This window comes from Melospiza melodia, chromosome Z, assembly GCF_035770615.1.
Source record: "Melospiza melodia melodia isolate bMelMel2 chromosome Z, bMelMel2.pri, whole genome shotgun sequence".
NCBI lineage: Eukaryota > Metazoa > Chordata > Aves > Passeriformes > Passerellidae > Melospiza > Melospiza melodia.
The window spans coordinates 14,176,174-14,198,639 of record NC_086226.1 but is presented as its reverse complement, the minus strand read 5'-3'; positions in this window follow the sequence as shown (position 1 = coordinate 14,198,639).

Here is a 22,466-nt window from a genome sequence, read left to right as displayed (position 1 = left end):
GGTCTATTATTCAAAATATAGAAAAATATTGGATTCAAATAAACAACTCCTTGCCATTCTGGTTAGAAATGGTCGTAATGATGTAAATCCACAATACAAAACTTTTTCTCACCATGAGATCAAAGAATTTATAAGAAGAATGTAAAAAAATTATTATAACTTTACCAGATCAGCCTCCAACTGTAACACAGATGCTAAGAGCCTACAGTATGCTCACATCTACATAGAATATTGCAAATATGCAAGTCAATGCTTTTGGAAAGCAGATTGCAGATTCTCAAGACAAGACAAAAAAAAACAATGGCAGAAAAATTGGGACAAAGAAATGGAAAAGCTTGAAAAGGCCCTTGAAGCACAAACAAACATTTCCAAAAAAATCTGTTGGTACTGTACAGCTGGACTCAGGTAACAAGGCTTGTGGCTTTGCTTGTGGTAAAGCAGGACACATGAAAAGGGACTGTCCTAGTACAATAATCCAGCCTAAGCCACTTTCTATTTGCCCTCGATGTGGGAAAGGAAACCTCTTGCTAACTACTGTTGTTCTCAATTTGACATCGATGGCAAAGCTTTGTCATTAAACTCAAAAAAGAGCGCGGATTACCACCGCACCTCAACACAAGTAGTGACCTCCTTACAGTCAATTACCCAGTCAAATGGCATTGGTACCTCAGTCATTTATTCCTCAGTCATCCATCCCTCAAATGGTCCCAGGTCAATACGCTCATGTACAAGGTTTGAATTGGCCTCCTCAAGAATTGATACACCTTTTAAATAATTTCTGTTATGAAAGTATTTCTACTGGAATTATCAGGTGTTTTCAGCAAAGACAAGAGGTTCTGATTCTAGGCAGAGCTAGCAACAAAACTTTCAGACTTTCAGTCCTTCCAGCTGCTGTTTCAATAAATTGTAACAAAGAGCTAATATATTTATCTCCTGCATTTAATGTTCCTATAGTGACTCCACCAAAAACACCTCTAGCTATTGCATTTCTTCTACTCATGAGTACAGCCAAGCAAAACAACTTTCCAGAGAATTCAATGCTGTCCGTGCCATTTGGAACCTCCGGTCCTGAGGTCTTTTGGGTTCAATGTTTCAACCGCAACCAGGAAAAATTGACTTGCTGCCTGTGGTAAAACAATTTACAATGCAGGCATGGCAGATACTGGTGCTGATGTCACTGTAATCTCTCACATGTTTTGGCCCAATGATTGGAATTTAGTAGCTCCTGCAGGTTCCCTCACAGGGATTGGAGGTGCTACTGTATGTTGGCAAAGTGCATCCATGATTAACATTACAGGTCCTGAAGGAAAGACAGCAAGGGTGCGTCCTTTTGTTGTTCAGAAGCTTCTCACCGTCTGGGGGAGAGACGTCCTGTCTCAATGTCTCAATGGGGAGCAGAGCTGGAGGTGGGCCTCTGATGGAAACCACATCAAAACCTGCCACTTGAAAGCTGAACTGGAAAACTGATCTTCCTATGTGGATTGATCAATGGCATTTAACAGAGAAAATATTAAATAGCTTTAAAAAATTGGTAAAGGAGCAATTAGAAGAAGGTCACATCACTCCCATAAATACTCCTTGGAATTCACCAGTATATTCGTCATCCACAAGAAGACATTGGACTCCTGGAGGTTGTTTCACAACCTGAAGATCAATGAAATGATTGAAGACATGGGACCACTTCAGCCTGGACTTCCTTCTTTATCAATGATCCCAAAGCACTGGCCTCTCATTGTCATTGATTTAAAGCATTGTTTTTTCCACATCCCACTACATCCCGATGATGCTCCAAGATTTGCTTTTTCAGTTCCAGTCATCAATCAAAGAGAACCCATGCAGAGGTAGCATTGGAAAAAACATTGCCTCTAAAAATGAAGAATTTGCCTCTAATTTGCCAATATTTTGTCGCACAAGTTTTGTCTCCAGTTTGACAGAAGTAACCAAGATCCATGATTTCACACTACATGGATGATTTGCTCATCGCAGCTCCAATGAAGCCAGAGATGGAGCAAGCTTGTCCTAGTGTTGTTACTGAAATCCCAAATGCTGGACCTAAAATTTCTACAATAAAAATCAAGAAGTTTTTAGTTTAGAGATTAGAAAGGTCAATTTTGAAGGATGTTAGTAATGACACTTTATACCGTTGGCTTTCATGTCTTTATGCAACTTTGCAATATAGAACTAATCCATATTTTGTTTCTCACATCAGGGCTCATTATTTGCTTCCTGGATTTTTAGTGGAAGGAAATGCAAGAGCGGACAAACTGACAATGGTTATTTCAAACACTTTGCCAAGCATTTTGGAACAAGCAAAACTGAGTCACGCCTTTTTTCACCAAAACTTGCAAACACTTGTGTGAATGTTCCAAATTTCCAAAAGTCGAGCTAAATCTATCATTAGTACTTGCCCTGACTTTCAGCTTGTGCAACCTCCTGTTTCTGCAGGAGCGGTCAACCCACAGGGTTTGAAAAGCTTGCAGTTATGGCAAACAGATATCATTAAATAGCCTTCCTTTGGTAAATTTAACAATAGTCATATTTCAGTGGACACATTCTCTGGTGCAGTTTTTGCTTTTCTTCACACCAGGGAATCAGGTAATCATTTTAGCGTTCAAAAACACATAATCATGAAGAAATTATATGCAGTGCTTTTTATTTAAGAGCTCTGGGAATCAGGGTATTACCCAAATCTGATTCCGACCATACATCCAAGATGATATATTTTTATACTCTATCGTTATGTAACTTTAATGTTAATTATTAAACTTATATTTTTCTATTGTATACATAGATTTCAGCTAAACATAGCCCCCCTTTGAATTTCCAGCATAGTTTCTCCTTATTCTTCTTATGTTTATATAATAATTATATTTAATTACTAAACATCACATCTAACAATTATATCATTTATCATACTGCTTATGCAGGTGCAGTTGATCTGGGAAAACACAAAGCTTAACATTTTATATTCTGTCTTTACCTTTTTCCAGGGCTCCACTATCAATCATGCCTGTCAACATTCTTTGCAAGCTTTTGCTTCATTGGGTGTGCCCCAAGAAGTAAAAACCTGCATATGTACAATGATCCTGCATAGGTATCTCAAAAATTGGCCACATTTTTAAAGATTGGGGTGTTTGTCACATCCTTGGTGTTTCTCATTCTCCCACAAGTCAAGCAATTGTTGAGAGGACACATCAGACATTAAAACGCATTTTTGATTGACAGAAGGGGGGGAAGTGGTCACACCACAGATGAGGTGGAACAAAGCTTTTTATGTTTCTAATTTCTTAAACAGCTCTGTGTCAGAACCTAATACACCAATTTTAATGCATTTTTCAAATAACACACAGGCGAAACTGAAAGAAAATCCTCCTGTTTCAGTTAGATCCCCTGAGACAGGACCGATTGAAGGTCGTTTCCGATTAATCACCTGGGGTAAATGGTATGCTTCTGTCTCTACAGGTGCAGGAATTAAGTGTGTCCCAGCCAAAAATGCCAAACCATATCGCACCCCAGAACGTGTTGATGAGTCTAAAACCAAGGAAGCAATTACACAGATGTGAACGAAACAGAGGGATCATGGGTCACACCTGATGTTCCCTCTTTATCAGTGGGACCTGCAAACTCTGATTTTATGCTAATTATAAATGTGTCAAGTGTGGTTTCATTGTTGTTAGTCTGGTGAAATTGACAATTGAGCAATACTGTATTGCATGGGAAAATTTGGGCCAAAGAACATCCCAAAGCAGTATCTGAGCCCCAAGACTTAGAAATCCTTGATCCTTTAACAATGGATTTCTGACTTGCATTTACAGCTAATGATTGGTGAGAAGATGATCCTCCAAAGTACAATGTTACTCCCCATTATTTTGCATACAGAATCTTTGTAAGTCATCTTTAATAGATGACTTAACTTTTAAAACGTGTCTTGGTTTGAAAAGACAGATGTCTGCTAAGGAAGGCAGGAGCCTCCCCTGAAATGGAAAATGTAAACCTTCTCCATTTGAATTGTTATCATTTTGAAATTAAGGAGCCTCTCAGGCAAAGATATGGAGCAGGAATAATAGTTCTTTATTAGAGAAGAAAATAAAAGTAAAATAAATAATGCAGTACAAAACAACACTGACGGAGTCAGAATACCACATGACACCTGTTGGCGATGGAGAGAGATGGGGAAGACTGCCTTGGTGATCAGAATCCAATTTTATTGTGGGACACAAGCACTTATACGCTATTTCAGGGAGACTCGTAATGAGTACTACAATGATTGGGTTAAAATCACATACACAAAGTTATGCATATAACAAGATCTCTTGCTTGCAGAGTTTAATGGGATTTTCTTTTTCCGATAAACCCGTTTGATTTCATCTTCATGCAATCTAGGTCTAATTTTCAAAGTTCCGTTTGCTTTTGCCAGGGCATCCTGTTCTCAAATCTCTGATGTTAACCACGTCCAAAGTCCATCATTTGTCTTGTGTCCTCCAAGATCACAGCAGACACCCTGTTGGTCAGGGGGTTGGTAGCAATCCAATTGAAATGGTGGCTGCCATCCTCCTGGAGAGGCAGATGTGGTTCTGTTGAAGCAGTGATGCTATAGAAGGGTGTGGTCTTCCTCTGAAGGTCCAGTGGTGGGTGTAGATGAGCCTGGTCTTCCTCTGGGAATCCAGTGAAAAAGGCTTTCCTGGTGTCCCAAAATCTCAACTTCTATCCAGTTAGGAATGTTTGGCTCCTCCCTCTGGGCAGAGCTTCTCACAATGTGGGATGATGTAATTTTATCAGTCATGCTGGGGCACTCAATGGCACATTAAGAGCAGATGTCTCCCCGGAGAGAGGACTGGTTTCTGGAAGAGATGAAGAAAACTGCTCAATTAACAGAAGATAACAGAGCCACACCTCTAACAGACGACAAATAGAATACAGACATTACCTTGCAACCTCGGACAAAATGATGACAAGTGGCAGAATTTCAGTTAAAGACCTTTGCAACTGAAATTTGGCTATGATAAACTGATTTTTTTTAACGAGTATCTTACTGGATATCCCTTGGATCTTAACCATTCTTCTTGAAACAAGTCAATAATAATGAGGAGGAGTATTAGAAAAACACTTCTTAATAAACACACTAAGGCTTCCTAAGGCACAGCAGTAATTGCCTGAGACAGAAATATAACATTTTCCTAATCATAGACTTATTGATTTTGGTCCTAAGAATTGCAAACACCCATAATGAGTATTGTACTATGAACTCTAAGGCATATTTTACAAACAGTTGTACATTTTTCTAACTTTTGTAGGATAATCCTTCAGTGTGTTTATTAGAGTTTTTGGAACATGATAAACTTGATTTTTCAGGAGCTAAGGTGGTTGTGAGGTTTTGAAAAGGTTTGTAGGGAAATGTTGGCTTTCTCTTGCACTTGGAGAGAGAGTGGCTCTCTCTTAGCTGCTGTGAAATGGCTGTGGCATGTGGCCAGCACCATCTTCTCAGGATGGCTTGGTTGCTATTGCTGGCATGGCCCCACACACTTGCACGCTTCTTTACACTGTTTTTTGCTGGTTGGGTCCCCTGCAGGGGCTTTTCCCACGCTCTCATTCTGGGTTTGGTGTCTGCAGCTCTTCTCAGATCCGTCCTTGGAGGAAGGCTCAGGGGCAGGGCCACTCCCGGTGCAGACATGGTGAGGCTCCACAGAGGTGTGACCTTGCAGCCAGCCCACTCCCTTTCCATGGTGATGGGAAGTGCGGGGGACCCGGTGCCAATGGTGGGGTCGATCTCAGTGGCCACGTGGCACGGTGCAATGGCTGTGGAATTGCTCTTTAACCCAGAGGGCGCAGAGCGGCTGCATGGCGTGGTGTGCCCAGAGGGGCAGAAGTGCCCACCACGTGCTCTGCTCCCCCAGAGCAGGGCGGTGTGGTGTGCCCGCCTGGGTCAGCTGCAGGAGCTTTGGTGGCTGTCATCTCTCCACCTGTCTGGATTGTGCAATCGGTGCTGCCAGGTCTCTGGACAAGGTCGGTGTCCTCAGCTCGGGCAGCCCCTGGATGGTGTCCGTTTTCCAGGACTCCCCCACTCCCCAAGGCTGTGCTGCTTCCCATGACCACTCTGCATTGGTCAGCCACAGTTCTATTGTAGTAGGACACGTTTTCACAGCGCCCAGGTCCCGCTGGCTCCCGTGGCAATGCTGCTCACACCCAGGGTGGAACAAAGAGGCGGCTGCGCTGCTGCCCTTTCCCCTTTGCCCTTCATAATCCATTTTTATAATAAGTCCAGAAGAAGCATCCATGGTTTTATAATACCAATGGCTGCATCATCACCAAATGAGACTGCCTCAAATATATTCTGTCCAATCTAAATCTAAATCTCAGAGAGGTATTTGAAGGCTAGGTCTGAAGAAAGAGAGGTGTTTCATTAGAAGGTTTCAGTTGCAGAATTTTCTGCCTGAGTGTTTGCCACCTGTCACCTCTGTTTACAGTGTCTATAAAGTCATTTTCATGCTGAAAATCACTAACAACTACCTTCCATATTTATTTATGGTGAGTCACTCATGCCAACTCCTGCTGAAGTTAAGAGCAGTTTTCTGAATAAAGCAGGAATAGGATTAAACCTAAAAGGTCTGCCAGTGCTATCACTGCAATATTAATTTGCATGTTTTCTTATTTTTTAAATCGAAATACAACCATGGCTTTTAATGTTGGGTTTTTGCAGCTGGTATGCAGATGCAATAATCACAGAACTGAAGTCATTTGAGATTACAGAAAGGTTAAAAACTATGCATGGGAAGGTAATAACAGGAATTTCTAACTAATAAAAAATGGTTTGTCCTGCAGCCTTGAGGTCATGTCCTTATATGCTTCTCAAAAGAAAACTCATTCATTGAACTTGCATCATCATCCCAAAAACATGTTTAAATTATTTGGAACTGTTGATTAGCCCATGTCAATTAGTACCTTCCTTTTTCTTTCTGCTGACTAACTCTGATTCAATTTCAAATCATAAATCTTTCAAGGAAAAAATACACTATGCAGAGGAAACCCCAAGGCATGGGCTTCTATACATGGTATTGCCAATCCCTGGGTGACAGCCTCCTGCTAGCTTCCTACATCAGACACAGGGCAACTTCACTGGCTGCAATATAGACCTTCCTAATACTGGTGACATTTTAAAAATCCAAAGGCACTGCTTGTTTTAAAAGTCCTAAAAAGAGCATTCTGAGTTCCTGATAGCAAACATAGAGGCACTAATTTGGTTTAGGAGAGAAGGTGTTTGTGCAGTTGGATAACAGCCTGCATATTGACGTGTCTGGGGGGATTTATACGTTTGCGCCCCCCTTGTTTGAGGCAACGAGCGCAATGTCACCTGTGCATACATGACACCATGGTTTAAGACTGTATGCCTTGAAGGTGCAATGCTTTATTTGTAATCAAAGGGGAAATGTATCTAAACTTGTTAGGATAAACAGTTCCTTTGCAAATAGACTGATCTAGAAACTCTGCCATTTTAAGGAGTAAAATCCCAAGGTTATAAGGAAATTGCACATATGCTTTTCATCGCCTTATAGAATTTTCTTGGACACGATTTCATTTTTCTGAAACTTGTCTTGTACACATGCAAATACATTCAAAGGGTCTTGTTAAATTTATTTCAAAGGTATTTCAGACAGCAGGAGTAGTAGTAACATCTTTCATTTCAACAATGCTTGGTTGGTTTCTTTTGTACAAAACCCCTAGGCTACTCATTTCCTTAAAATAGGATTTAATTTATACAGAGATATGTTATTGTTTTAGTCTACAACTGTTACTCAGAACGGAGTTTTGCAAAATGAATGCTCACAGCAGTGCTTTGACAATCTTAAGTACTGCAGCATTTTAAAGAGATAGCTGTCTATTCCAACAGATGTGGAATAGAGATCTCAACACCTGTGACTTCCTTTCTCAGTCAAAAAGAAAAGGAATAGAGAAATAGCTGGGTTTTAGCTGTGTGTCTGGATATGAAGCCATGTGAGATTTTTGAATGGCTCCACACAAGTTTTTCAAGTTTTCTCAGAGTGCCTGGAGCAGCCCCGGGACCGGTGCCAGGGGAGGCCCCACGGCCGAAACTGAGAGCGGCCAGGGCCGCAGGAGCCCACGCAGCCACCGCCACCTGGGCACGGCCCGCGACACACTTTGCCTGCCAGGCCACCAAGAGCCTGCCGCAGCGCAAACCAAAGGACAGAAACCTTCTTAGCAGGACCACTCTCTTTGTTCTCAAGGCTAAGACAGCCATTTGAACGCATTAATCACTGCACTGGGGGAATAGAGGGCTCAACATTGTCTGGTACAGCTAAAGGAATTCAGCATTTGTTACAATTCAACTTTTTCTCAACACCTTCCTTCTCTGGGAATTGCTCACAAGCATTTTGTCAATGCACCTCACAAATGCTTTTGCTGACTGAAGTTGAATTGCCTCTTTCCTTCAGAAATTAATGAAGAAAACACAAACTGCCTTCTGAAACCCTTCTGCTCTCTTCCAAATCAGTTCACTACCCAAGCACAAGCCTCAGGCTCATCCCTGATTCCCTCTGGGAGATAGGAGGTAATATTTTGCTGCAGCCAAAAAGTTATTAGAAAAAAGAATGAAAGTTGTTGGTGCTAGGTGGTGTTAGTTATGGTTTGCATTTGTTCCAGTTAATTTGCTCTGTGAGCTGAAAAAGGAGAGGTGTTGAACACCAGACCAAAAGGAGAAGGAGAGGAGAGGGGACAGAAAAGAAGGCTGTCAGGAGAGAATAGAAGTTCCCTAGTACCCAGCTAAAGGGAAAGGGGACAGGGATGGCCCAGAGCTGGGAAAAGCAATAAAAAGCAGCATTATCTTGGCGTGTGTGTATGTTCAGCTCTCAGGAGAGGAAGATACACAGCTGGCGCTGTTGAATCCTTACTAAGAAGGTTCTCTTTTGCTTGAATGACTTTGTCTCCATTTAATTGTATCTAGGAGTTTGTTTATTCTAACACCTCTCTCCCAGCAGCTCAGAGCTGCATTGCACAGCGCTTGCTGTGTGCCAGAGAGCACAAAGCAGGCTGGCCTGGTGGGCCTCAATATTTCTGCACAACACTCTGCATCTCACACCTTTGCTCTGGCTCAGTGCAGTACTGCAGGATTGCAGGCGCTTCCTCCCAGAGCTGCGTGAGGCGCTGGCTCCTGCAGATGTGCCCTGCCAAGCTGTCCCTGCCTCACGCTGGCCTCGCTTCCCCTGGCGCAAGTGCCGGCCGGGCCTGAAGGAGGCTGCCCTGTGCTCCAGCCTGTCGAGCAGCCCGGCTCCCTGCCCCAGTGCCCAGAGTGCTGCACACACTGCTGACCTTTGCCAGGAGTTGCAGGGCAGCCGGCAGAAGAGGAGGAATCCTCAGGCAGCCCAGCGGCCCTCGGCTGCCCTTGGCCTTTCTCTGCTCCTGGGCACACTCCAGACGGCCAATGCCTCCAGGCTGGGCTGTGCCCAGCACGGCTGCACTTCCCCTCGGGAGCAGCCAGCTGCCACCTGGGCTCTGAGAGCGGAGGATTCGCCCGCTCCCAGGAACAGGCACCCAGGGCCCGGCTGCTGCCTCTTGCAGCTCCAAGGGCCTCCTTCCAGCCTGCCTCTGCTGGGGCTCTGCTGGGGCTCCACCCCGGGCAAGGCCGGGCCTGCTCTCACCTCACAGGCGCTGACAGCTCTGCACCACAGGAGACCTTCCTGAGCACCCTCTCTGATCCTTCTGCTTTCTCCCTTGAGCAAGGCTTTCCTCCAGCCAAAGAGATTGCATTTCAGGATCGAAATCCAAGTGGCAGAAGCCCAGATGCTCTCGAGTCACAGCTAGGCCTGAATCTGTGCAGGATGTCTTAGCTGCCCCACTCCTCCTTTGGTTTTTCCTAAAAATGCCATTGCCCTTTCTGCCTCAATTAGAAGTGTCACAGATGTGCCAAAACCAGCCAGTGAGTGTATTCCAAAGGCAGTGTGGTCTGGAGAAGATGAATGAAGAAGAGCCTTCCTCCGAAGTCATATATATGACTTAGCACCCATAAAAAACAACTGATAATTCAGGAAATGTTGAATTTTCTGAAGGGGTCAGAAGGAGGAGAATCTTCCAAATGAGTTGATGTTTCAGGAACTTTATTTAAATACAACCCTAATCTATAATCCTATTCTACAAAACTCTTCAACAACCCTACTCTACAATCCTGCTCTGAATTGGTAACAGAGATAGCATCTTGACATGATTGTTACATTCTCATCTCCTAGAGTTAGAGTTAGGGTTAGGGTTAGGGTTAGGGTTATGGTAAGGGTCAGGGTTTTGGGTTAGGGTTTAGGGTTAGGGTCCTTCTTCTTCTTGACTGAGTTGATGAGTTGTGCCAGGATGGATGCTGGCTTGGCTGAAGTTACAAATTGATGCTGTCCACCGGAAAAAAAAAAAAAAAACCACAAAGAACAGTGAACCATTACTTTCCAAGCTCAGTGCTTCAGAGACTCAATCAGGATACATCTAGTTCCTAGAAAGACCCAGAAAGAGGAGCAATGGGACCATCTACTCCCCAGTCATCCCCAATGTGCAAGACCTTGCTATCCCAGGCAAATGTGGCCCAGAATCCCACTCATGTGTTCATTGTGATGTCTTCATCTTGCTGGGATTTTTGCTCTGCCAGTGCTCTAGAAATGGTGCTTTCTGTCCCTGGGGTTTTTTCCTTTCAGGAAACTCCAATGACTCACATAGGTCCCCGCCTTTGCAAGACAGGCTTTTATTTCCACAGGGAGACAGAGCAGTGTCTACCGTTCCATGCCCTGCCCCTCATGGGCTGGATGGCACCTTCCTTCCCAGCAGGGAAGTGGCACTGGGTCCTGCAGTTCTCTCTCTGCCACACAACCTGGCAGTAGCCTGGCAGTAACCCTGGCACAGTTCCTGTCTGCTTGAGCGTGCCAGGCAGCAGATGGGGCTGGGACAAGTCCCTCCCAGCTGGCCCTGTTTGTGTGGCAGAAACCTCTAAGGCTGGCCTGGGGGGCACAAACCAGGGCCCACCCCTCAGAGGCTCACAGTGAGTCCCCACAGCCCCTCCTGACTGCAAACAAATCTCTGACTGCTCAGCTGGGACTGGCTTCCTTGGGTTCCTGCACCACCATTTCATGTCCCTGTACCCTGCGTTGCTCTACTTCAGTTATTTTGCCATTAGATAAAACTGAACACCCAACCAAATTGAAAAAGAGGGCAACAGGAACAGAAAACAGTGCATCTCTCCTCTGAGGAAATGCAGAGAGAGGTAGAGTTATTCAGTTTTGTGAAGAACAGGCCCCAGGGAGACTTCATTGCCACTTTCCAAGACTTCAGAGGGGTTTTAAATAAAGTGGGGGACATCTTTTTTAACAATGCCAGTTACAATAGGATGTGGGTGAATATTTTTAAACAAAATGAGGATCAAGTCAGAGTAGGTCTAAAGAAGAACTTGTTTACTTGGAGCATGGTGCCACCCTGGCACAGGTTGCCCCAAGAGCTTGTAGGTGCCTCGTCCCTGGAGCCATTCTGGCTCAGGTGGAGGACAAAGGGCTCTGAGCAACCTGATCTCTTTAAAGATGTCCCTGCTCATTGCCGGACACCTGCACCAGAGGACCTTTATAGAGCCCTGCCAGCCCAGCCCAGTCTAGGATTCCTCAGTGTTTTCATTTGAAGAGCTCCAAGAGTGGAGGTGAGGAGGAAGGGGGCTCATGTGATGCCTTGGACTTGAGTGGAGGAGGAGCCCACCCCTCAGAGCCTGTTTCACCTGCAGCCCCTTCACATTTTACCTGCAGGAGCTCCTTGGCAGACCAGCGCTGCTCCTCGTCTCTCTGCAGGCAGCAGCTCAGGAAGTCACGCAGGCAAGGCGAGAATTGGTTGGGGTGCTGCAACTGTGGGGTCCCTTCTGTGGCTATCAGGCGTCGAGCCTGGAGAAAAAAAACCCATGAGGCTCCACCTGCTGCTTTCACGTTTCCAAGGCTCTCCCACATCCTTTTGTTTACCCTCTGTTCTTCAGTGGTAGTTTCTGCCCTGGCAGAGACCCAGAGATGATTTTCCATTACCAACCAAAAACCCAAACCCCAGTGCAGCCACAGCTTTTCCACCATCCCGCAGATCTTGCCTTGGCAGCTGATTTCATTGACTTGATAGTGGAACCCTGGAAAAAGTTAAAGATAGAATCTAAAATGTTAGGCTTTGTGCTTTCCCAGATCAACTGCACCTGCGTAAACAGTATGATAAATTATATAATTGTTAGATGTGATGATTGTTTAGTAATTAAATGTAATTATTATATAACCATAAGAAGAATAGTGAGAAACTATGTTGGAAATGCAGAGAGGGGCTAAATTTATGTATACAATAGAACAATATAAGTTTAATACTTAACATGAAAGTTATGTAACAATAGAGTATAAAACATGATCATTTCGGATGTATGGTCGGAGTCAGGTTTGGGTTGAATATACCCCGATTCCCAGAGCTCTTAATAAAAAGCACCGCATATAATCGCTCCGTGATTATGTGTTTTTGAACACTAACAGACTGACCTAGTTAGTGGGAACTACATCAGCAAAAGCACATTTGCTTCTCTGAGAATTCAAACCAGCTTGAGAGGCTTTTTGGAAGAGGGACTGTGCTATAGAAACTAATTCCAAGGATTAGTACATGAAAGGCACCTCTGCAGTGCTTGTTGGTGCTTAAAGCACATGTGCCATAGAACAAAACTCATCAGGCTTTTTATGCTGTTCTTGAAAACAATGAGAATTGGAAGGAAAGAAAGGAAATCCATCAGTTAATCCCCAGGTAAGGAAACAAATATTTACAATCTCATCTTCAACACAGACACATAAGGATGCCTGCACAAATGTATTGGGATGAAAATGCCTGCTTAGGCAAAAAGGAGTCACCTGCAGCTCTGTCTCTCAGCAGTCTGAAAATTGCAGCTTCCCATTTTGCAGCAAAAGAAAAATTGTCATGGTCAGAAGAAGGAGAGGTGCCATCCCTGTGGTCACCCTCTGCTCATTTGGCTACTGAAGTCAATACATTAATGGTAGGCCCATCCCAGAAAGTGCCAGGAAACAAATGGGAGGTTTTGGCAGGCTCTCCACATCACCAGGTTCTGGCTTGGTGACACAGAGAATGTGCCTTTGGTTAGGAGAGAAACACGGTCGCTGAGTGTTTCAGCAGCACTGCACAAGGAGCAGAAGAGACTCCGTGGCCTTTACATTCTCATGCCCAGGTTTCAGGCAAGTTTCCAAAGTGAGAAGAAACTGCACAGTGGGTTAAGTTCCTTTCTAAAGACCACAGCTTTTGAAAGTTTTTGAAAGGTTTAGAAACTTTGTTGGGTTTGGATTTCCTTCCTTCATTTCTGGAAAGATACGAGCAGTTCCAAGACACTTGTTTCCTGTTACTGTGGCCATCTCCACAGACAAAAGAACAGGAACCACGTTTGCATGTGATAAGGCTTGAGTTCTCCCACTGATGTATCCAAATCGACAGCAGATGCTAATGTGCTGCAGGCACATTTTTAGGAGGGGACCTTGGTAGAAGTAGTTGCAGCAGATGGCAGTGGGATTTGGTACAATGGCACGCAGGACAAAGGACAGATGAAAAAGATAGTGGGATCAGTGAGTATTTGCCCCTTACCGAGGTATGACTTTGGTCCCAGTAAGGAGGTTCTTTTTCTACCATTTCAATCCCCACAATTCCAAAAGACCATATGTCCACTTTGGAGCCATATGGTTGGCCTGTGACCACTTCAGGTGCCATCCACCACGGAGTCCCAGCTACCAAGCATGGTCTGCTCTGCTCAGGGGTGAGCTGAGTAGAGAGGCCAAAATCAGCTGAGGAGAAAGCAAAATATTGGTTTTATTTGAATTCTGTGCAATTAGGAAAGCAAGCAAAACAATTCCCCACTAGAAGTTTGAAAATGGGCTGTTGAATCTCCTGGTGTTGGTGACTTTAAAAATCCCCCCATTTTTTACACTGCCTCCAGCAGTGGCTTTTGTTCTTTAAACTTGTAGCTCCCTCCCTCTGGAAGGGGCACACAGAGAGCAAGGCCACTCTTGACTGCTTGTTCCTTGTCCTGCCTCTGTGCACCTTGCAACTGTGCCCTCAGCTCACAGTGGGTGTCCCTGCACTGCCACCAGCACCGTTTTTCGGGAGCTGGCTGTCACTCCAAGCAGCCCCACACCCACATCCCTGGAATGCTGCACCTGACCAAGAATATACTGACTCAGCTTGACAGAACCGTCGGTTCTGAGAAGGATGTTGTCGCTTTTCACATCTCGATGGATCACATGGTTTGAGTGAAGAAAATGCAATCCTTGCAGGCACTGAGAGAGAAAACAGAAAGAGGAGGGCAAAAAGAAGTGATGTGATTTCAGCACACAAGAAAGGCAACAAAGAATCTAAAAGATTCCCTCTCCAGGGGAATGGGCAGTAATGGCAGAACACAGTGCCACTGTGAGGAAGAGTTTGCTACTCCAACACTTGCAGAGCAGGACCTTTCTGAGGAAAGGCACGTCAGCTTTTGAAAGAGCAACAGCACCTGCTCTTGTAGACTGTCCCCTGCAAACCAGCCAGGATGACTGCTGCTGCAGTGGACATGCTCAGAAGCAAAGAGCATTTTGGCTGCACTCCTGTCTTTTTTAGCGGAGGACTGAGAGAAACTAGTTTCTCTTTTTTTTCTTTGCTGTTTGTTTCAAATCCTGCCACCAGCACCTTTTCTTTCACAGGAAAGGAATGCAGTGAAGACAGGCAGAAGTTTAGGGAAGCAAGATGGAGAACAGCAAATACAAGAGACAGAGCAAGAGTACAACAGGAGGAGTGAAGAGTACTGGCACTGAGTAGAGGGAGTGCAGGCGCACTGGCAGGCCTTTCACTTGAGATGCTTTTACTTGCCCATAGCATACCAGTCACACAGAAACAAAGCTTGGCACATGAAATTACTCCTGATCTGAGCCCCTGTTTCCCAGACAATCCGGCCCAAGCTCTTGGAAACACAGATGGGATTGCTGACCTCCCGACTGATGGATGCAATGTGATGTTCAGACAGGCAGGTCTTGTAGATGATATCACTCAGAGCGCCTCCATCCATGTACTCCATAACCAGCCAGAGTTCCTCATCCACAAGGTAGCTGAAAGAAGGAAACAAGGGCATGGAGATAAACATGCATGGCTACCTTAAGTTTTTACTTGCCATTTTCTTGTTTCCAGGTTGCTTTGTGACTAGGACAGAATCAAAGGAATAGAGAATCTGCAAACTGTGCAGTCTGGAGGAGAAAGGCACAGCTGTGAAAAAGGAGATGTCTTAGATGGCCAGCAAGTGAAAAATGCAGTTTAGCAACAGCCCAGATAAAAATCCTGTCAGGCATGGTGTTTCTGGAAATAAGCACCTAGTATTCCTGGCATGCACAGCAATGGCAAAGAGGGGCAACAATCTAAGAGAAATCTACTTTAGGGTGGTTCATCAGCATTTAAGAGTCTTTAAAAAATCCCTCCCAAAAAATGTGGAGGCAGTGGACTTTGAGGGTATTGATTTAGGAAGATACAGCTGATCCAGGTTTTGAATAAGTTTGGAATAATTTTCAAACGACGAGTGTCAGGGAAAACTCATGCAGACAAGATGCACTCTCTTCTCATCCATTGGAGATGAGTAGAGAAATATGAATACATAAAAATTAACAGCTCCACTTTCTGCCACTAACCAAAGTGGGTTTTTAACCTCTCATGTTTGCGGTATGTAAATGCACATCCATGGGATAAGACCATGACCTCTCACCTGTCTAAATATTTCACAACATTGGGACTCCTACACCTCTTCATGATCCTTATTTCATTAATGGTTAGTTCCTTCCTCCTCAGTCCTTGAAGATTTATTTTTTTTATGGCCACCTAAAATGACATTGAAAATCAGTAACTTGAGCTAGTTGGTGGCACGAGACCACAACACACATGGAGAGAGTGATTTTGCAATGACATGGCTGAGCTGTGCCAAACTGCCTTGTGATTAGGCACTGCAGTAATTAGGAACTGACATTTCCAACAGCCCATTTCTCTGCTCACTTGGGGGCCAGTTACAGGATACGTGGGGCCACTGGCATTTTGCCTTGTCCACTTGGTAACAGTGATGTCTCAGCTGTCACCCACAAACCTCTAACCACTCTGCTGCTTTGTTTGGGATTCAGAAGTGCATGCATGCCTTATTGCTGTGTGGATACATCTTGGGCTATGGGCAGGGCTTAGGGCTTTTAGGGCACCTTGCAGATCTCTCCCTACGTGCAGTTCCCAAGTGCAGCACTGCAGGTGGCTAAGGAACTGCCAGTAACTTTCAGATGGATTTGCTGGCAGTCAGAAAGGAGAATTCAGGACTCTGAAGCTGTAGCCCCAAAGAGCAGTGAGGTGCTCTAAGGCACCACCTTTGTTTTAGCAATGGAGAGCGAGTGAGCACGTCCTTCTCTGAAAGGAATCGCTACCCTCCGTGCCTTGCTTCCGGCAGCTGAGGAGGACAAAGTCCCAAATGTATTTTCCAGGCTGGAACCAGTTTGTGCTTCTTGTCCCTTTTCAGCACAACTCTACCCAAAGCTCCAGCCACAGCCCGCACCAGAGGGGAAAGCCCCTCAAGAGCAGCAGAGTCTGCAGGGGCTGCTGACATTTACCTCTCTCGCTGTGACATTGTTGAGTGCTCTGACCACATCTCCAAAACCCCTAGAAACAAAAACGAAGAAGAGAAATGAGAAGCCATTTAGATCTTGCAGTGAAAGCCAGCCCACACAGGAGATGTGTGCTGTAAATGCCTAAAGCCTGCAGGATGCAGGAGGGCTCTGCCAGAAAGCAGATGATGCATTTTACTCTCAAGTGCATCGGCACTGGGCTTGTTCCTGAAGCATTAGGGTTCAACTTCTAAAGAGAGATTCTTCTTTTGTCTTGGGTTTCACTTTCTAAACTGCGTGGTTCCTATCCTGACCACCGAGTATTTCCTTCTGCAAACCAGGGGAAATAAATGTTCCTGGGAACTGTTATCTTAAAGCTTTGATGGGGTAGGTTGTTCTTTCAGGCAAGCAAGATTCTTCTTTTTTCATTAGTGTGCCAGTATGATTTTGAGACATACAAAAAATGCTAAAGAAATTAACACAGAGCTATCCCACACTTGAGAGACAAGGAGATCTTCCAGGTCCTGTTCCTTGATGCAGGCAAGACCTTGGCAGCATGGAAGTATCTCTGACAATGCCTTCTGAGCCCACTCAGAAATTCTGAGCAGCACTGATAGATGGGACAATCTGTCCCCAGTGTGTGAACATCTTTGCAGCTGGCTGGACTTCACGCTGGATAGATACTCCACCAGCAAAACACCTGGCCTGTGGTTCAGTAGATGTAACTGTGGTTGGACTCACCCGCTGCCAATATGTCCCAGTTCGGTGTATTTTATCATGGGATTTATCTGGTTCACCATTCTCCCTGAGGGAAATAAAATGCATTAGCTGACTTTAAAGCAGAGATCCCAGCTTCCAGGAGATACAAAAGGCAGCCCCACTGTCTGGGGCTCTCAGCCCTTTGTGGTCAGCTCGGTAACAACAACCAGAACAGCAACAGGACAGGCAGCCCTGCAGTGCAGATGGCTGGCACAGAGACTGATTTTGTACAGTCCTTTGAAGAGTTCTCTTGACAGGAAACAAAGCACGGGGAGATGCAATTCCAGGAGAGAAGGACATCTTCCCCACCTTTCAGCAGTTTGCCAAACCAGGGCAGCTCAAACTAAAACCAATCCCAATGGGGCTTTCAGCATCAGGACCCTGACCTGTTTATGAGCAGGCTGAGCTCCAAGATGCCCCTCTCCCAGCTAAAGAAGGTTCCAGCCTCTGCAGTCCCTCCAGCCCTCAGGGATAGGGCAGCTAGCATAACAAGGACAGCAAAGCCCAAGCATGAGCACTGACAAGCAGTGGGAAGAAGCCACAGCCAGCCTGAGCCCTGTACAAGCTGTTGCCCCCATTCAGGACACAACAGGATGGGCCTTGAAATCAGCCACACCAAGTTGTGGATCAGTGCCCTTTTTGTCCCAACAGGTGATGGTAGGCACAGAATCCCCTGGGCTCTGGTCTCAGCCCCACCAGGTCTTATCTGAGAGCACAGCACTGGCAGCTGTTACGGGCAAGAGGCAGATTCATTGGGTTGTGCTGCAGAATCACAAAGGGCTTGATGTGTTTTCCTAGAGACTGATCTGAGCAGGGCTTGGGCCAATGGCTAGGATTCTAACAGTCATAGGAAAGAGTGGGAATCAGGTATGGAAAAGTGCTATGGATCTGAGGAATATACCATGGCTGGGCTGGAGGCTCTCTCCTGAGAAATGCCTGCAGTACAGTTTTACCTGATCACACCACTTGGATGTGTCTCTTGGACACATCTTGATAAGCATAAAACTAGAAGATTAAATAAAAGTTGTTATAAAAGTGTTGAGTTTTTCTTGGGGGCACATGGAAAACACTTCCTGCTCTCTATTTGTCATGTAACCTAATGTTCTTTCAAAGTAGATCATATTGACAAAAAGATAGCATTCTCATGAAAATAAACTGCAGCAACGCAAAATCAGTGGTAATAGTAACAGTCATAAAAATGCCATCAGTAAGACTGGGGACAGAAGGGCTCTTTAAGCCTGGAGAAAAACCAACTCCACCAAAAAAGCCCCATAAACCATCAAAACAAAAAAAAGCATAACACAACAAAAAAACCCCACAGAAACAAAAAACATAAGGCCCCTACAAAAATTAAACACAAAAACATCCCCCCCCCCCAAAAAAAAAAAACAAATCCCCAACCAAAAAGACAAAACTCCAAAGCCAGTCCATTTATGTGAAGTTGTTTTGCTCTGATGACTGGTTGGAAGTCAGGAGTCTAAGGAGAATTTAGGAAGCTGAAAATTCTGTTCAGTTTGGCCACGAGCACACAGGACTCACCTAGATCATTTGCAAGGTCACAGCCTTCTGCTGATCCAAGAACAATCCCTGCTTCAGCCTTTAGCAGAGAGGGAAGCTCAGGCAAACCCAAGCCAGTCCAAGGTGCCCTCAGAGGCAGCAGGAACACCCAGAGCGCTCTCTCACTGCCTCAGAGCAATGCCAGCACTTCCTCTGGGGAGTCCTGTGACGGCCTAAACGGCCCTGTGACACCCAACTCAGGAGGAGCATTTGGTACAGCTCTGCTGACACCTGCACACAACACACTGTCCCTCAGACAAGCAGCACCCCAGACGTACCCAGCATCTCCAGGTACTTCTCCTCAGTCTGCTGTTTCGGAAAGTTTAAGGAACTGCCCGAGCTCGAGTTCCCACAATTGAGAGAAGAGCTTCCTCGAGGTGATGCTGCTGCGGCAGCAGGTTCAGAGCCCATGATGTGCTGGACCTGGAGCACTTCTGGTGGGCACTGTTCCTGTGCCTCACTCCTGACTTGGGGTCCTTCATTGCCAGGTATTCGCTGGAAGTCTTCGCAGGCTGCCCGGTGAGATGTCAGCACTTGCACCTCAAATGAAACAGAACAAAGCAGTGAGACACTACAGCTTGTCCCTGTCAGCCAGGAGTCATCAACTGTGAGGAAAGGCAAAGAACAGATTGACAAGGGATACAGACAGCTTGTTTCAATCCTCCATCTGGGTCACCACGTTCTACTGTAAAAACACCTCAAGAAAGAAGGGGAGAGCAGGAACAGGCCAGCAGGAATCAATTTGGATGACTGCTGGCCAAAAGGCCAAAGGACAAGATTCACTGTCCAGGGCAGCAGTTGAAATTCATCACACCAGGAAATGTCCTTCAGAGTGACTGTGATACCCACTACAGCAGGATGGCACTCAGAGGCATGGCCCCCCTCCCTGCTGCTCTGCAGTGTCAAAGGCAAGAAGGGCAGAAACCACCAGTTTGGTGACTGCAGTGACTGCATCCCTCTTTTACTCACTTGGTCTTCTAGAGCCTGAGGGAGGCAATTAAGTTTCTCTCTGACGCTTTTCATTTCTTCCTCCAGCCTCTTCTCTCTTGCCTTGTTGGTAGCCTCAGAGTCCTGCAGCTCTGCCTGCACGTGTCCCTTGATAGACTGTAAACAAGAAGGGAGAGGGCATTTCATGAGTGGAGTGACTACCACTCTTTCACTCACCTGGTTTTGTTGATCGCCCCTCTGCTGATGGAGATTCTCCTCTTGAATTCTTCCCATGTCTTCCTTGTTCCTCCTCTTCACTGCCATGACGGCACTCTGAGCTTGGGGCAGCTCTGCTTGTGGCTCTACCTTGATGTTCTGTGCACACAAATGCAGAGCAAGTGACTGGGAGCTGCCATCAGGCTCAGCTTTTTCCTCTTGCAGCCTCAAAATCACATTTATGCAGCCACTTCTTTCTGCTTCTCTCCCCACATCTGCTTCCAATGTAACCCTCCTGTCCCAGGGCTGATCTCTGCAGATTCCAAGGCTCCGTGCTTCAGTGCCTGTGGGACTCCTGGCCTCCTCAGTCCCAAGAGCTCTGGTTCATGCCCCTCTTCCTGCCCTTTCTTCTGTCACCTGGCCAGTCAGCCTCACCTGGCCGTTCTCCTGTGCCTCTTCCACCTGCTGCCTGAGCTGCTCTTCCTGCTCTCGGGCTGGGAACGGCTCTCCCTGAGTCTGGCATGGCACCTCTGATGAAGCAGTCTCCTCCTGTTCTCCCTCTAGAAGCACCTGCACAGAAAGCAAGAGAAGATGGGTTTCAACTTCCCATATAACATTTGTGGGCAAGACTCAAAGACTGCTGGGCTCACACGTTCCCAAAGCACTGTGCTGCTGCTCTGCTGGGTCATTCTCTGTTTGAGTGGAGGCATAGATTCCAAAGTGATCCTGGCCCTACAATCAGGGGCCATCTGGGACTGAAGCTCCAACAGCCTCTCAGGCAGCTGACAGGGAAGGTGTGGCATTTCTCAAGGGTCTGGTGAGGGCCTCCCTCTGCTTCTACCATGTCCTGTTTGTCTTTCAGTAGTGACTGACACCTGTCCCACAGGTCCATCCTGGCTCTGCAGGTGGCATCCTGGTTGAGCTCAGCCCTTCTGGAGTTCTCTTCAGGCCTGCAGCAGCATTCTTGCCTTTTTGACATTCACACTCTTGTTAGAAAACCTGGTCATTCAGGAAATGAGGATGTGTGCAGAGATCTCTGATGGAGGTCACAGAGCATCTATGGCCATCTCAGTATATGGAGGAGGACCAAGCTGTTTCTTCTCCCTCTTTTGTCAACTGAGAATTCTGACCAAAAGTAACAGAGACTCTCCTAAGGCCCCCTTAATGAATGCACTTACACAGCCCTGGGGATGCCAGTGTATCTGTGTCACCAAACACCACCTAAACATGGAATTGTTCCACCTCTCTAGGACAGGCACAAATTTAAAAAATTAACCGAGGACTTCAGGGCATTAGAGGCCGGAGGAGGAAAACCCCTCTGAGGGGAAAAAACCACCATATCTGGAGAGGGAAGCATCGCTGCCTGCTCAAAATCAGTTAAGGGAACATGTCTCTAATCCTCTCCTGAGAGAAATGCTTTAGGTGACCTTTGCACATCCAACTGCCTTGGACCAGAGCCAGGAAGACTCAATTATATAAATGTTACATAGATAGGTAGGAAGATAGACACATAGATCTCACTACTATAATCTCTCTTTACTGTCCTCTCTGTTGCTACACACATCAAAACTTGGTAGCCACTGTCCCGACCAGCAGCAATTCTGGGATTTCTCTCCTGTTGCTCAAAAACCCACACTCTTGGGGAATCTGGAGTGTGCAGGTTCTTATGGAAAGGGATCAGACCCAGAGCATTGCACTGAGAGCTGCTCTCTTTGTGCATCTCTGACTGGGCAACTTCTCTTGGACATGACCACAAAGATGGTGCTAAAGTAGCTGGAATTAGAAGTCCAGCTCAGCCCCTCCCAGCTCCTGTGATCTCTGAGGAGCAGCTGGAATGCAAGGACATTGATCTCCTGCTCAATTCCCAAACATAACACACGCTGATTCCCAGGGCATTAGAAAGTCATAGGTACTATTAAACTAAAAGTGAGCATTAAGGCCATGAAAGAAGGCCAGGAAACACAAAAGATCCATCTCAATCAATATACAAAAAGGGTGTGGAATGCCTTGATAAGAGTAGAAAAGATTGTGCAGAAGCATCCTGGCTTGCTGGAAAAACAGGAAAAGGAACAGGCCTTCTCCTCCTTGGAAACCGGCAAACTACAAGACAGAAGTGTCAGCCACTCCAGTGTCCAAAGCACAGGGATAGAGGAGGGCATATTTTGCAGGGAAACAGTCCTTGTGCTGAGCACTGTAATGTAGGGATCGATGGAAGTCTCCTTGAAGGTCCAGCACAAGGCTCCCATTGTCCAGGCTAAAGCTCCCTCAGCACCTCCTCCCTGGCCTTGTGCTGCACCCCCTTGCCCAGCTCCCCTGTCCTTCTGTGCACACGCTGCAGCCCCTCCATGACTTTCTGCTTCCCAGGGCCCACAAGTG